We start from the raw sequence: 15,209 nt of genomic DNA on the forward strand, positions 1-15,209 counted from the left end.
TCCATGAGCTGGACATTCTACAATCCTCACCCTTAATAAAGACTTTCAAAACCCTTTGCCAAAAGCCACTGAGGAGTTCAGAGCTTTTGAACATGAGCTGCCCATTCTCCTTTATTTTTGGCACTACATTGAGTGTCTTGCAGGGCTTCCCTAGTGGCTCAGAGGTTAAAGCGTCTGCCTGCAATGAGGGAGACCTGGGTTCAATCCCTGGGTTGGGAAGATCCCCTGGAGAAGGAAATGGCAACCCACTCCAGTATTCTTGCCTGGAGAATCCTGTGGATAGAGGAGCCTGGTGGGCTACAGTCCACAGGGTCGCAAACAGTCGGACATGACTGAGCGACTTCACTTTCCCTTTCACTTTCACTTTGGGTGTCTTGCAATAAAAGCTATACTTGCTTGTATGCAACCTGGTGTCCATAGACTGGCTTATTAACTGTGTGCGGATGAGTGGGGCCAAGCTTGGTTGGATACCAGCCATAACTAACATATCACTTGTTGAGTTTGGGTGTAGTATCAGAGGAGAAGATCTACAATTTTCTGAACAGCTATTAGAATCCTCCTCCCTTTCCCACAACATATCTCTGTGAGGCTGGAATTTCTTCATAGCAACCAAAACATCCTATGGCAATAGACTGAATGCATAAGCAGATGAAAATCCAGCTGTCTTCAATTAAGTCATTAAAGAGACACAAACATAAACAATACTACTGTTCTAGGTTTCCTTTTTTTTTAATAGTTATTTTTCATAAAGTATGTTATCATAATGGATTTGCTATTGCTATTTTTAAAAGAATTAATACATAAGTATCATTGCTATCTCCATTTTGACTTCAAATATGGTAAATATGGAGAGACAATATTCATGTAATCACAACTCTTGGAGGTCCTCAGTCATTTTTAAGAATGTAAAAGGTCCTGAGACAGAAAGTTTGAGAATGGCTGATTGAGGTCAGTATTTCCCCAATTATGTCAATCAAACATGACTGTCAAGATGATTACTATTCTTTAATCAATCTCATTTTTTCTTAATAGCTTGCTTGATTAAAACTTAAACACATTTATTTTAAAAGGAAAACCAGGGACACTCACCACAAATAAAAAACAACCACAACAGAAAAATTTCAACAGGCTGTCCTGATGTTTAGTGGATTCTATTGCCTGCCCAATACTCTAAGTCCAAAATCTGTTTGCTATCTACCTAGAGTTTAGCCGGGAGAAGGCAATGGCACCCCACTCCAGTACTCTTGCCTGGCAAATCCCATGGATGGAGGAGCCTGGTAGGCTGCAGACCAGGGGGTTGCTAAGAGTCAGATATGACTGAGCGACTTCACTTTCACTTTTCACTTTCACGCATTGGAGAAGAAAATGGCAACCCATTCCAGTGTTCTTGCCTGCAGAGTCCCAGGGACAGGGGAGCCTGATGGGCTGCCGTCTATGGGGTTGCACAGAGTCGGACACGACTGAAGCGACTCAGCAGCAGCAGCAGCAGCTAACATAGGAGACCCAGGTTCGATCCCTGGTCTGGGAAGATTCCACATGCCTTGGGGCAACTAAGCCCATATGCCATAACCACTGAAGCCTGTGGGCCCAGAGCCTGTGCTCTACAGCAAGAGAAGCCACTGCAGTGAGAAGCCCGCACACTGCAACTAGACAGGGTAGTCTGCTCACTGCAACTAGAGAAAACCCGTCTGTGGTAAGAAAGACTCAGCACAACCGAAAAATTAAAAAATAAAAATAAAAAAGAGCTTACTCTAATGGAAGTACTTGGAAATGCAAAAATATTTCAACCATATCGATGCTGATCATGGTGTTTTTCTTTTTAAATCATGGCAATAATCTGGACACAATCTAAATTTCTAATCTAGAAGGTTAGTTACGTAAGTTACTGGGAAGTCGTTGGTCAGAATATTATGCGTCTATCAAGGAAAAATCACATTTCCAAATACTTTTTAATGGCCCAGGAAAATAGCTTAATAACTTGAAGTGAAACATGCAGAGTAGGGAACAGAAATAAAATAAGATCTTGATTTTTATGACCTACAACAAGCAATTTATTATGTTTATCACCTAGAAAAGAAATAATAATGTTTAAAGATGTACTATTTCTCAAACATCAACACTGTGGGGCTTAAGATTTTGGTTCTTCTATGAAATGTCTCTGTTTCCCTGTTTTCTTTAGTAAACATACGTGGAGGAAAACATGTTCAGCTTCTTACTCAGTCATTTTGCTTCTTGAGAACTTATTCTAGTGACTTCCCTGGAGGTCCAGCGGTTAAAATGCAGCAGATCCCAGTTTGCAATCCCTGTAAGCTTGCACATACGTCAGTCAGGAAGAGGGTCTTGCCCAGACTAATGGGCTTACCCATTCTGCAGCTCCCTCACAGCCCCCTCCCCTCAAATGATTATCCCACTGTCTCCTGAGGCTGAAGCTTATTAGTCTGAGAAGCCCCCGTCAGCCTGACTCCACCAAGGGGCAGAGGAGGGAGAGCAGGAGGCCTCATCACATCCCCTCCCTCCTAGTCTTCAGCCTCCCCACTGAAGACCAAAGACCTTCTAGGTACCCCTTGCCCACTTCAGTCTGATCCTTCCTTCCCTGGGCCCACCCTACCCTGTTCCTTTGTCAAGAGTCACCTACAGGGAACAGAGGAAGGACCAGGTCCCCAGGTTTTCCTGGCTCTGCCCCAGCCACTGGCCCACCCCACCCCTATATGGGGCCAATACCTGGGACGGCTCAGCTCCAGGTCCCAAAGGCGGGCCTCCACTTTCCCATCATGTCCCCTCCCTAGAGATGGAAACCAGCCCCCAAAGTCCTTCTCCACGTGTGCATCTCCCCCATCGATGAAACCCATGACATTGATGAGGGACGGCCTCTGAGCCTCACTGATCTGTTTGACAAGTGGGGAGGTGGAGGCTCTCAGAGGGAAGACTGCGTATCTGAGGGCACACAGCAAAAGGTGGCCGAGCCGGGATTTGAACCCAGGCTGCGTGCGTGGCTCTCAATGCTGGTAGATTCTGCTCCCCACGCTCCAGACCCACCACCCCTACCAGCGAGCACTGTGCACTTGTGCAATGTCCTCTTCGAATCAAAAATAAACCGACGCTCAGTTCTGCTGTGCCATCTGCCGCACCAACTCTGCAGCAGGAATACTGGCTTGCTGCAGAGAGGGCACGCTCCCACGGCACGGTCAGAACTGAACAGTGAGATGCCCTGGCTGGGAGCCAGGGAGGGGAGAGGGCCTTGGGGCAGGGTAGGTGGCAGAGGGGCCAGGGCAGGCACAGTCCTCAGCAGATGGTGGGGGGAGAGCTGTGGGCTGTGTATCAGCATTCCACGGTCAATGCTGACCACCACTGAGGCTGGGTATCCTCGGGCAAGCCCTCTGCCCGCCACTGAGTCTCGGTTTCCCCACTACAAGAGGTTGGGTCATTTGATTCTTCTCAGGCTTGACAAGGTCATATTCTATGGCTGCAGGCCTTCCAGACGCTGCCTGCCCATTCCTGGTCCTTTGGGGTCGACAGCAGCCAGCAGGGAGGAGAGAGGATTCTTAGAGAGAGGGACCGGCTGGCCCAAGGTCACGCCATTCCTACCAACATCAACAACCACGATAATAATGTGGTAATCTCAGAGATGACACTCGCAGCCTCACAGGGGTCGGACTGAGGTGGACAAGGGGCACACTGAGAGGGTCTTTGGTCTTCAGCTGAAAGCCGGAAGGCAGGGGATGTGGTAAGCCCTCCTGCCTTCCCTCCTCTGACCCTTGGTGGAGTCGGGCTGATGGGGGCTTCTCAGACGAAGATCCAGCCTCAGGGGACAGTGGGATAATCATTTGAGGAGAGGAGGCCGTGAGGGTAATCTAGAGATGGGCACTCGGACAGTGGTGATTTTCCTAGAGTGATGTGGAAAGCTCATGTCTGAATCCAGTACTGTGTAGCCTCAGATGTTTTGTTCTAATCACCACACATGCCAGGAAGAAAGAACTAAGAGTGAGACTGAAGATCTAGTGAGAGAATGGCGATGGAAGGACATTCACTCACTCACTCCATCTTTCATTTGTCACGTCCTAGACTGGGTGCTGAGGGTACACCAGTGAAGTGCAGCAGCTCTGGAGTTCTGGGGGCCTGGGCTCAAGCCAAGGTCCCAAACGTGCCAGCTGCGTGACACGGGCAAGTGATTCGACCTCTCCTGACCTCTGCTTTGTTGTCTAATGGAGGATTATGGTGAAAGTTGTGTCTGACGCTTTGTGACCCTGTGGACTGTAGCCCACCAGGCTCCTCTGTCCATGGCTACTGGAATGGGTGGTCATTTTCTTCTCCAAAGGTTCTTCCCCACCCAGGCATTGAACTCAGTTCTCCTGTGATGCAGGTGGATTCTTTACTATCTAAGCCACCAGGCTTGTTGGGAGAGTAAGCACGCACATGTGTCTGTATAGGTGCTCACTATGGGTCAGCTATAAGATGATGGTGAAATCAGCACTGGACACTGGGCAGTGATAGGTGACAGTAATACTATTGTTTTCTTAGCCTGTCTTATCACTTAGGCCAGTTGGTGGTTAAAATAAATAACTATGAGCTCCAGAGGAGTTTAAATTTGCATTTTCCCCTACTTTTCCTTCCTCTCTCTCTCCTTCCCTCCCCTGCCTTCCTTTTTTTTTTTCCCCATCCACCCAAAACCCCAGCCCTCTGTTCTTTGCCAGATTCTGTGCTGGGCACAGGGACATAGAGATGACAAGACTCTGCCCTCACGGAGCTCTCAGGACCCAGGAGGGATTGAGGAGGTAGACCAGGGAATCACATAGCTCAGTGAGGTGGACAAAGGCCAGCATGACAGCAGGGGAGTATGAAGCGGGGCACTTGACCTTGCTCAGTGATACTGCAATTAAGGGAAGGGACTGCAAGAGTCAGAAAGGTCAGGTCACCTGCTTTAGGCCGCATTGCAAATAAATGCTTGTCCTGACTCCAAATTTCATGATTTCTGGTATCCTTCCATGTGGTCACAGTCTGTTAACAGCCTCAAGAAAATAATAATAACAATGACTTCTATTGCGAGCTAGGTCTTGGGGAACTCAGCCCAAGGCAGTCTTTCGTGGCTGACTAGCCACAGAGAATAGAGCCTCTGAAGTTTCAATAGTAAGAGCAACTGAAAAGTTGAGACCAACACGAAAGCAATAAATTTCTTCTCAGAATTAAAAGCTAAGCAGATAGTAGAAATGTGACAAGACACTTTACTGACGAATAAGTTGGCATGTAGGGCATTTTACCTTGCTGCAGATGATTTTTTTTTTAAATTTTCTCAGTCATCTCAAGATTAATTTAACCACATAACAATCTCTTTAACTCAGAAATAAATTAGGTCCTAATTCTAAAAATCGTATTTTTGTTTTGTTTTCAGAAAGCACATTTTTCTCATTTCTCTGAGATTCTTTCTTCTCCAAGATCTGGTACAATCTGAGATGCAGATCTTTTATCTGTTGGGCTTAAAATCTTCTCCCTTCCAGGACGCATTCTAAATGCTCCAGTGAAAGTTAACCAGAATCCAGGTACTGATATACAGAAATTCACTTTATAGAAACCCTTGCAAGACTTAATTCCAGGAACTCAAACTGTCTGGGCATCAACATCACACTGCTGTTCAATTGGCGGGGATCAATGTCACCCCCGAAGTCTACCCAATGAACTGCAGAAGAATTTTAAATAGTAGGAAATCCATGCCGGGTGAGGTCATGGTGAAAGGGAAGGGGAAACGTCCACAGTCGCTCTGGGAGAGAAGGAAGCTGTTAGGCAGAGAGGCCAAGACCTGATGCAGAGCAGAGCACAAACTCCAGTCAGGCCAGGCGGCCGGCAGGATGTGACTCAGACTGCTGCTCCGTTGGCTGAAAGGGCAGTCTGGCTTTTCTCGACCCAGGTCAAGCAAGTTTAAGGTTCAGAGAGGACTGAGCTTGGTGGGAATGCCTGTGGACCCTGAGTGCCCCGTTCACTCTCATCTCTGCCTATTTCCCCCTGGACTGAGCAAGACAGCACAGCGTCTCATCGAGCAGACTCCAGCCAGAGGCAGCCAACATGCAAAGTCACCAGGGTGACTATGCAAATACTTTCTATTCTCCCCTCACCCCCACTCATAGCTCCCAAGCAGAGCTCTGACTCCTAATTAGTTCACAGGACAGGAAGTCAAATACCCGATGGAAGAACAGTTAGTGAATTCTGTGGGGAAAGAGGAAACACAGCTCCCTAGAGAAGCAGGTGGTGTGGTTTTAGGACCAGGCAAGGCAGAAGCGAGGGGCTTCCCAGGTGGCTCAGTGGTAAAGAAAGCGCCTGAGGATGGAAGAGAAGCAGGAGCAGAGGGTCTGATCCTTGGGTCAGGAAGATCCCCTAGATGAGGAAATGGCAACCCACCCCAGTATTCTTGCCTGGAGAGTCCTATGGATAGAGGAGCCTGGAGGGTTACAGTTCATATAGGGTCGCAAAAAGTCGGACACAACTGAGCAACTGGGCCCCCCAGGCAGAGGCGAATGGATGCCCATATACTGCAGCACAGTAGAGATGCGGCAAGAGGGCCAGCCTCAGCAGCTCAGCTCTGAGGACCTGCATCACCGTGGCTGCCACCTGCAAAGTATGATCCTTAATACCACATCCTTTCCCTTCAATGCTCAGTCCCCACGAGCATCCTCCACGGGCCCAGCTCTGCAGTACGAAGTAGTTTTGAATTTTTGTATAAAGAAACATTCCCCCTAAAACGTGTTTCTATTTTATGTGAGCTTGTATTCAGAAATAGATTTTTCTTTCTTCTTATCAGAAATCAAGAGTTCCAGTTTCTAACCCAGCAACCGGATACAACTGCTCACCATTATGCTGCATTTGAAAAAGAAGAAAACGTATCATAGTTACCTGTTTTGCTTTGTCTAAGGACCCAGCTGGCCGTAGAGGGGGAGTTTTGAGGGCTGGTGCAGAGGGCTGGGTCTGTGAGCGTCCTGGCCATGCGGCCACAGCCACAGCCCAGTTTCCCCACCTGTACTGTGGTGGGGACGCCAGCCTCTGCCTGGCTGCAGGAAGCAAGACATGAGGTCTGGGCTGGGCCGGGCCAGCTCTCTAGGGCCCTCAGCAAATGGAAGCGAAGGAACATTAGCCTTGTTTTTGAACAATGTCACAAAGTTGCATAAGGAGGGTAGCTGCATTTATCGTGGGGCCTGATTCTGGCTTTCTGGAGCAATCCTGTGCAGCGTTCCTACAGCCTGAAAGGGAACACCCTTCCCACAGCCTCAATGCTGGCTGGTGACTCAGAGTACTGTTAAAAGGTGTGGCTGGGAAGCCACTTAGGCATCAGTATGGAACTGGACAGATTTGCCTCCCGTGGAGCTGCTCTGGAAAGGAAAGGGGAAGGGGGCCCTGCCCTCTCCTGCGAGGTGAGTGGGGCACTAGGAAGCAGCTTCCATCAGAAGCCCCTCCCTCCCAACGCGGCTGAACGCAGAGCCTAAAGCACATGGTGGCCCAGGCTCCCGGGCTGGCGGGGCTGGGGTGGGGTGCGAGCCCCATCGGGGGTGCTCCTCCCTCCGGAATGGGCCCAAAGCACCCCCCACCTGACACTCATATCGGGAGCGCAATATGGAACACGCATGGCCAGGGCGCTGGGTGCTCTACCAAGGCTTGGCCCACCCTCGGGACGACGGATTCTTACGCCCATTTTACAAATGAGGAAGCTGAGGCTGAAAGCCTGTCACACCGCCACCTGGAGGCAGAGCTGGGATTCCAACAGAATGGTCCCAGTGTGCTGAAAACTTTCCGAGACTCCCAAACGGGTGTCTGTGGGGAGCGGGAGAAACGTCCGGAAATGCAACTGCTGGGGCCACGACGGCTCTGGGTGAAGGCGCACGTGTAGGGCAGGTGCCATTTTTTAAAAGGACTTTCTGTGTTGTCTCATTTACGTTTTACGTTCTCTGCAGCGGGAGCTGGTATTTTTACCTCACAGGTGAGGAGGCGGATGTTAAATTGCTTCCCAAGGCCACCCAGACACTGTCCTGACCGTCCCCTCTGCGACCCCTGGACTCCAGCTCCACATCTGTGCAATGGGGACTTGAAGTCACAGCCTCCGAGAAGGTCAGGGTTAACTGAGGGAACGGAAGGGAAACGCTTTAGCGACTGCAAAACGCCGCCCGGATACTAAGGAGTATTATTATTTACTAAAATAGCTTCGTGGGGAGAGTGCAAGCAAGGCTGAGAACGACAAGGTTCTGGATTCAATCCTAGCTTTGGCAGGATGCGTAAGCTGTATTCCTCCTAGAGCTGGAAGCCCCCACGAGCAGGGGCCCTATCTGGTTTGCCTCAGTCTTCCCAGGTCCCAGCTCTAGGTATGGCACAGAAAGAGCCCTTAAAAAATCTTGGCTGGACTAGTCAGGATTAATTCAGGACAGCAGCAGAGGGTGGAAGGGAAGAAAAATAGACTCAAGGGCTGGAGGTGGCCTCAGGGTAATCAGAAAATTGATCTTCCAGGTGGGGTCACTTCTGAGAATAAAAAGGACATTTTTAGTAGTCATGATAAGCCAGGACTGTTCTAGGCCAACCACGACATACGGTCACTCTGTTTGCTGATCATTTCATCTGGTCCCCATGTTGTGAGGGAAACTGAGTCCCAGTAGGAGGCACCAGAACCTGATGCTGGGAAAGACTGAAGGCAAAAGGAGAAGAGGGCTGAGGATGAGACGGTTGGACGGCATCACCGACTCAATGGACATGAACTTGGGCAAACTCCAGGAGGTGGTGATGGACAGGGAGGCCTGGCGTGTTGCAGTCCATGGTGTTGCAAAGAGTCAGACACGACTGAGTGACTGAACAAGAACAACAACAGGAGGCATGGAGCCAGGTATAACCCAGGGTTCCTGGTACCCTCACGGGTCTGCTCTCAAAAGAGCAGCTAGGAATGGGTGGAGCTTGCTTTTCGGACCTGCAGCTCACTGGAAGGAATTGGGTGTTCTCCATATAGTCCAAAGTTTCTGTTGGGTAAATATCAACCCTTCTGGGCTGGTTACTAAGGGCCTGAGCAGTTGCTAAGCAGCCACATGACCTCATGGGGGCTATTGTTCAGCAGTCAATAGGCATCCTTGAGTAACATTCTTCTACTCCCAAATCCCAAGGGCTCCTGGGGTTCTCTGTAAAGAAGCCAGAGATTATCAGGCGCAGAAGCAGTTGACAGAACCATGCTTGCTTTCTGGGGTGGGGGTGCACTGCAGCCTCTCAGAGCAGAGCATAGGAAGGCTGGGTACCCAGTGAGAACCCATCAGTAGCTGATACGAGCAGCAGAAACAACACAGGAATAGAGACCTAACCCATGAGCAGCGACTGACCCTCTCTCATCCACCTGAACACACACTGCCTCAGTTTGGTCCCAAAGCAGCCATATGGACGGGAGGGTTGCAATGATCACCCCATTTCAAAATATAGGAAGCCGAGGTCCAGAAAGAAGAAACAGCTGCCCAAAGCCGGCCCCAAACCCTCACCAGGTGTAGGGTACAGAACAGCAGCCACCCAAAGACATCCGTATTCTAACCCCTGAGCCTCTGATTATGTTAGGTTGTGCGGCAAAGGGGAGTGGAGGTTGCAGCTGGCCTGAAGGATGCTCATCGCTGACCTGAAGACCGAGGACAGGCCCATGAGAATCATGGCCGCTTTTAGGAGCTGGAAAATGCGGGGACTCAGATTCTCCACGAGCGCCTGCAGAAGGGAACACAGCCCTTGGTGTTAGCCCTGTAGACTTGCATCAGACTCCTGACTTAGATGTGCTCAGTCGCTCAGTTGTCTCTGACTCTGCCACCCAATGGACTGTAGCCCACCAGGCTCCTCTGTCCATGGGCTATCCCAGGCAAGAATATTGGAGTGGGTTGCCATGCCCTCCCCTAGGAGGGAGGGATCGACCCCGGATCTCTTGCATCTCCTGCATCAGTATGTGGATTCTTGATCGCTGAACCAAAGGGGAAGCCCTTGACTTAGAGAGCTAGCTGGTACATGTTAAGCTACTTGGTTTGTGAGAATTTGTCACAGCACCGACAGGAAACTACGCACGAGGGACAGAAGTCCGCAAGGTCTGAGCCAAAAGGGGGCTTTGGAGGTGGTTCAGCTAACTTAGAGTTAAGGAAATGAGAGGCCCAGAGAAATGAAGTGATTTGGTCAGGGTCACAAAGCAGGTGACACATAACGACAGAGACCTGCTGGGGACCAGCCCCAGCTGATCCAGGGTATTCGAAGGAGAGACGGCCTAGGCGACTATTTATATGCTAATTAGAGATATAGAGAACAATAGAATGAGGATAGCTCAGTAGGAAAATTCAGTGGAGAAAAGAAGCTGAGTAGCTTGGTTTACGCGGGAGACCAATAAAACTTCAAGACAAGAAGTTTGCACCACTGACGTAGGCCGCAGGCGCCCTCTCGAATAGCGGAAGGTGCCTCACCTTAGACACCTTCTCGAGTGGGTCTTAGAAGCCCAGGCATAATTAGTAAGCGTGGTGGGTTCCGCGCTCCAGATGGAGACTCAGCTGGAAGTTAAAGGGAAGAATGACATGGGGAGACCAAGCGCTGGTGAACAAGGCCCGTAGCTTTATTTTTAACAGGGGCTTTTATACCCTAAGTTACACACAGAGGATAATAGGGGATGCAAAGTCAGCAGTCTTTGATTCTTATCAAAAACCAAGGTTTCTTTCCTGCAAATTTATCGTATACAAATGGTTTAGGTGATTTACATCATCTTCTGGCCAGAAGGCCTACTAACATTTTATGACTCTTGACAAGGACTTATCAACAAAGACTTATTTTCTCTAAGAGTAATTATTTTAAGGTTTGGCACCATCTTCCAAAGATAAAATTGCATTCCTATAGGGTGGATGTGTAATGGGTTTACAACAAAGGAAAGAATTTATTACCTTAAGGGTCTAAAGTTACTAACACCAAGGCCACTACTTATTTTTTACTATATACCAACTATTAATTAATACACATTCAAGGATACAATTCAGGGGATGTGAAAACTTGGCAACAAGCATTGACTCATCAATGAAATCCTTTACTAGTTTATTCTGACAGTTTTTAACTCTCTGAGAGGCTCTAAGCTATTTGAATATCTTAAGCTTCCCGTGCCTCTGGAGGCTAGGAGACTGTAAACAATCGTATGCATAGCTGCAGGAGTCCGGGTAAACTTGTCAGGCGAGTTAGAGAGCCATCTGAGGGGTTTGGATTTAAACACTCCTAATTGCCCAGGAACTTTATTAATTGGAGCTGTAAGTTAACTCTTTGACAGAGAGAGAGTGAGATGGTGGTAGGGGACAGCCCCTAGTAAAGTCAGAGGTGAGAGCACAAAACAATAAAGTAGGCAGACTCTGGTTTTTGGGGGGAAAATGCTCGAGAATATCCGGGAGGACTCCTGGGGCTCGATCCCGCCTTTGCGTATGCCGAGCCTCCTTCCTCATGACCTTTGTCGTGAGCAGAATGCCTCACCGGCTCCCCGCAGAGACCTGCAGGTGTGCTCAGCCCTCCTCAAGGCTCCTGACACTGTCCACCGAGGGGCCTGTGTTCCAGGCAGCTTCTCTGCTGATTCTCTACTACCAGTCTCACTGGAACCCTGGACCTCAAACCCCGTCCCCTTTGTCTCTCTCAGCCAGAGGCAGGTGGGTGGCCCGTTTTATGACAAGCAGGAGCCGCTTTCCTCCTGTGTAGGAGGTGGTGGCCTGGAGTCAGCACTCACAGCCCACAGTCTCGGAGCCTCAGTTTCCTCATCTGAAAATGGACACAGCCCTCCTCTGCATCAGCTGGAGGGAACACAGAGCAGAAGGTCAAAGGGAAAGCCTGTGGCACATGCCTGGCATGCAGGTGGCACTCAGTGCCTGTTCCATCCTTTTTCTCAGTCAAGCCCAGGCCTGCCCTGGGTCCCCCACAGCCACTGGCTCTAAAGCCTTTGGAATTCCAGGGCCTCCTTCCCAGAAGAGCCTCATCTCTGCCTGGCACACAGAAGGTACTCAATGAATGCTGGTGGAATGGACCCCAGGACTGGGGTCCATTGGATGTTCCTCTTTCTCTGTTTTGCCTAACAGGCCCCGTATGTTTCCATCAAGCTCCAGCTCACATGCCCCCTCCTCCAGGCAGCCTTCCTTGATCCCAGGGTGCAAGTCATGCTGCACTCTTTGTGCTGGGTTTCAGCTTCCCTGTGGTACTGTGGGTTTCATGTTTAGGGCTCAAGCACGCTATCAGACACCTGCGGGCTCCAGTCCTGGCCTTGCCTGTGTGGTTCTAGGGTAGTTACGCCTCCTTTCTGAGTGGTTTCTCCTCTGATCAGTGGGAATAATGACAGCACCTCCATCACTGGGTTGTCAGGAGGAGCACAGGAACTGCTGCATGGAAAGGGTATAGCATAGCAATGGCACGGAGCGGGCTTGCAGTAAGTGGCTGTGTTTTCAGGAGAAAGGTTATCATTCTAGATGCTTCCTAGGGTAAAATTGAGGTCCCCAGGGCAGGGGCGTGTCTGATTCATCTCTGATAGACCTCAGATCTTTACCGAGTACCTACCCTGTGCCCAGCTCTCCTCTAGACCTGGGAGGACAGAGGGGAACAAGGCCCTGCCCCCTTGAGCTGACTTTTCAGTGGTGGGGGAGGCAGACATGATACAATCTGCCCAAGTGAAAATAGAAGGTACCAGGGGCTCCTGTGATGGTCCAGTGGTTAAGAGTCTACCTTGTAATGCAGGGGACAATGGCTCAGTGCCTGGTCCAAGAAGATCCCACATGCCTTGGAGGAGAGCAGCTAAGCCTGCGTGCCACAAATACCGAGCCCACGTGCTGCAGCTACTGACACCCGAGCGCCCTAGAGTCCATGCTCGGCAACAAGAGAAGCCTGCACACCACAGCCAGAGAGTTGCCTCCATTCGCTGCAACTAGAGAGAGCCCGTGCACAGCAACACAAATCCAGGGCAGCCAATAAATAAAGTCATGAAAACATTTAAAACCAGAATATACCAGGCAGGGGCAGGGAGTCATTGCAAATGATGCCTGGAGACACAGCAAGGGGCAGGGAGAGATGGGAGACCCTCTGCTTTGGGTAAGGGGCCGAGGAAGGCCTCTCTAAGAAGGACATATTTAAGCCCCTATCAGAGTAAAGGGAGTAGAGTGAGCCATGTAGACGCATTCCTGGAGAGGGAACAGAAAGGGCAAAATCCCCAGTGAGAAGAGTATGTATCTGGTGTGTTTGAGAAACAGCAAGGAGGCCACGTAGTGTGTGCTCAGAACACATATACACAACTGACATGTTATCACATTACTTCTACCATTTTACAGAAAATATTTAGTTATGCCCATTTATTTATTCTTTCCTATTAATCAGAAACTCATATTCAGTGAGCCTCTTCCAAGTATTATTAGGTCATAGCAATCCTTTGGGGTGGGTACAATTGTCCCCCTTTTTGTGCAAAGCTAAGCCTCAGAGAGGTAATGTGCTTTGCCTAAGGTCACACAGCAGGTAGGTTAAGTCAGGATTTGAACCCAGGACTGTGTGATATTTCAGTTCTGGCTTTTTCTCCCAGGATAGGCTTGGGAGGTGCTCACGCTCCCTGATTCCTGCTGCCCCACCATGAGTTACTCCCAGCCCCAGAGGGTGCCTCCCTCCTTCATTCCTTGGTAGCATATCTATAAACAGTCTCCAGTCTGGGTCTCTGTTCTGAGACCCAGGGGTGAGCGTGTAGAGTTGCCCCTGGGATGGCCACTGTGGCCTCGGGAAGGCACTCCCAAGGCCTAAGATGCTGGAGGGTAGGCAGACCCTTGGGGAGCGTGGATTTCTAAGAAGTAGACCAGGAAAGTCAAGTCACAGATGCTCCACAGGCTCAGTCCCGGTCTCTCAAAGCCAGGGCAGCCTCTGGGTGCCTGGATGAGGCTGGATTCCCAGGGAGGTTGTGCCTCAGTGATGCAAGGGAAGGAGACAGAACTTTCTAATAGAAGAGCTGACGGAAGGAGATGGCAGAGAGATCCCAGGGCAGGGCTCCAGGACAGACCAGGCTGCAGGGTGAGGCACAGAGTGGCCGTGGAGGGTACAGGATTCACAGAGGACAGGGCCCAGTCCTGGCATCAACTTCACAGCGAGGGAAGAGAATGGATTGGGCACTGAGGTGGGTACCACAGGGCACAGTCACCAAGGGCTGCATCTAGAGCAGGGCGAGCAGTCAGAAGTCACTGGAACAAATGTTGTATGTGTGTGTTCAGTCACTCAGTCGTGTCCGACTCCTTGTGGCCCCATGGACTACAACACACCAGGCATCCCTGTTCTTCACCATCTCCCGGAGTTTGCTCAAATTCACGTCCACTGAATCGGTGATGCCATCCAACATCTCATCCTCTGTCGCGCCCTTCTCCTCCTGCCTTCAATCTTTCCCAAGAAGTGTTGTATCAGAGGGCAATGTTCTGCACCATTATTCTGCTTTTATCCTTCCCCCTGCCATCATTTATCTCAGTCAGTGGCAGAGCAGGGACTCGAACCCTGATCTGCGTGAGTGCGAAGCTCAGGCTGTTTATATGCTATCCTGACAAGAAGCAGCGGGTGGGTCACGGTGGTGAAAGGGTCAAGGTGCCTGGGGAGGAAGTGCTGTCAGATGTCCAGCAGCAGGACTAGGAATGCCCCGAAGCTGGGGGTGTGGCCGGTGCCTGCTGGCTGAAGACACTACTGTGAAGGCAGCATGGCAAGGGAGTAAGTAATCCGCGGACATTTCCCCCATATTCGGAAGTAAGGCAGTACCAGCAAGGAAGGACAGAATCCTAATCGGCTACTCGGCAGAATGAAGTGGGCTGCCTGACACGGTGATGCCTGTGGGGTCTCCTCGGGGTCAGGCAGCCTGGATTGCCCTAGGAAATTGCTCATTCCTGACTCTCAGACTGTGGGACTTTGACGGGGCTCCCAGGATGGGTGTGAATCCCAGCCTGGGCCAGACAAAGCTTTGCAGTCCCCACCTGGTGAGCAGTCTGTGGATGTGTGCGTGACCTGTGAGCCACCGGAGTGTCAGTCTTAAGACTCTGTAAGCTACAGGGAGTGCTCTTTTTCTCTTGGGATGGCTGACCTGAAGCTGCTGGGGGCCACCCATGCCGCCACAGAAGGAGAGAATGCCTAAGGGTGCAGCCCAAACAGGGAGAAGCAGAAAAGAGAGATGGAGAGAGAGGAAGATAATAAGTTCTGCTGACATTGTATCACCCCCTGGATCCAGC

General features: G+C 50.2%; 1 protein-coding gene and 1 long non-coding RNA gene across 10 annotated transcripts in view; one reads left to right on the forward strand and one right to left on the reverse strand.

The window, feature by feature from the left end:
• ATP2B2 (ATPase plasma membrane Ca2+ transporting 2) overlaps positions 1-15,209 on the reverse strand; it is a 380,163-nt gene that overhangs the window by 223,218 nt on the left and 141,736 nt on the right. The window lies entirely within an intron of this gene.
• On the forward strand, positions 8,917-12,969 carry LOC133235509 (uncharacterized). The gene is made up of 2 exons (XR_009732572.1): positions 8,917-9,720; positions 12,712-12,969. It is a non-coding gene; the product is annotated as an uncharacterized LOC133235509 (long non-coding RNA).

The sequence above is a fragment of the Bos javanicus genome, chromosome 22 (assembly GCF_032452875.1).
Source record: "Bos javanicus breed banteng chromosome 22, ARS-OSU_banteng_1.0, whole genome shotgun sequence".
In the NCBI taxonomy this organism is placed as follows: domain Eukaryota; kingdom Metazoa; phylum Chordata; class Mammalia; order Artiodactyla; family Bovidae; genus Bos; species Bos javanicus.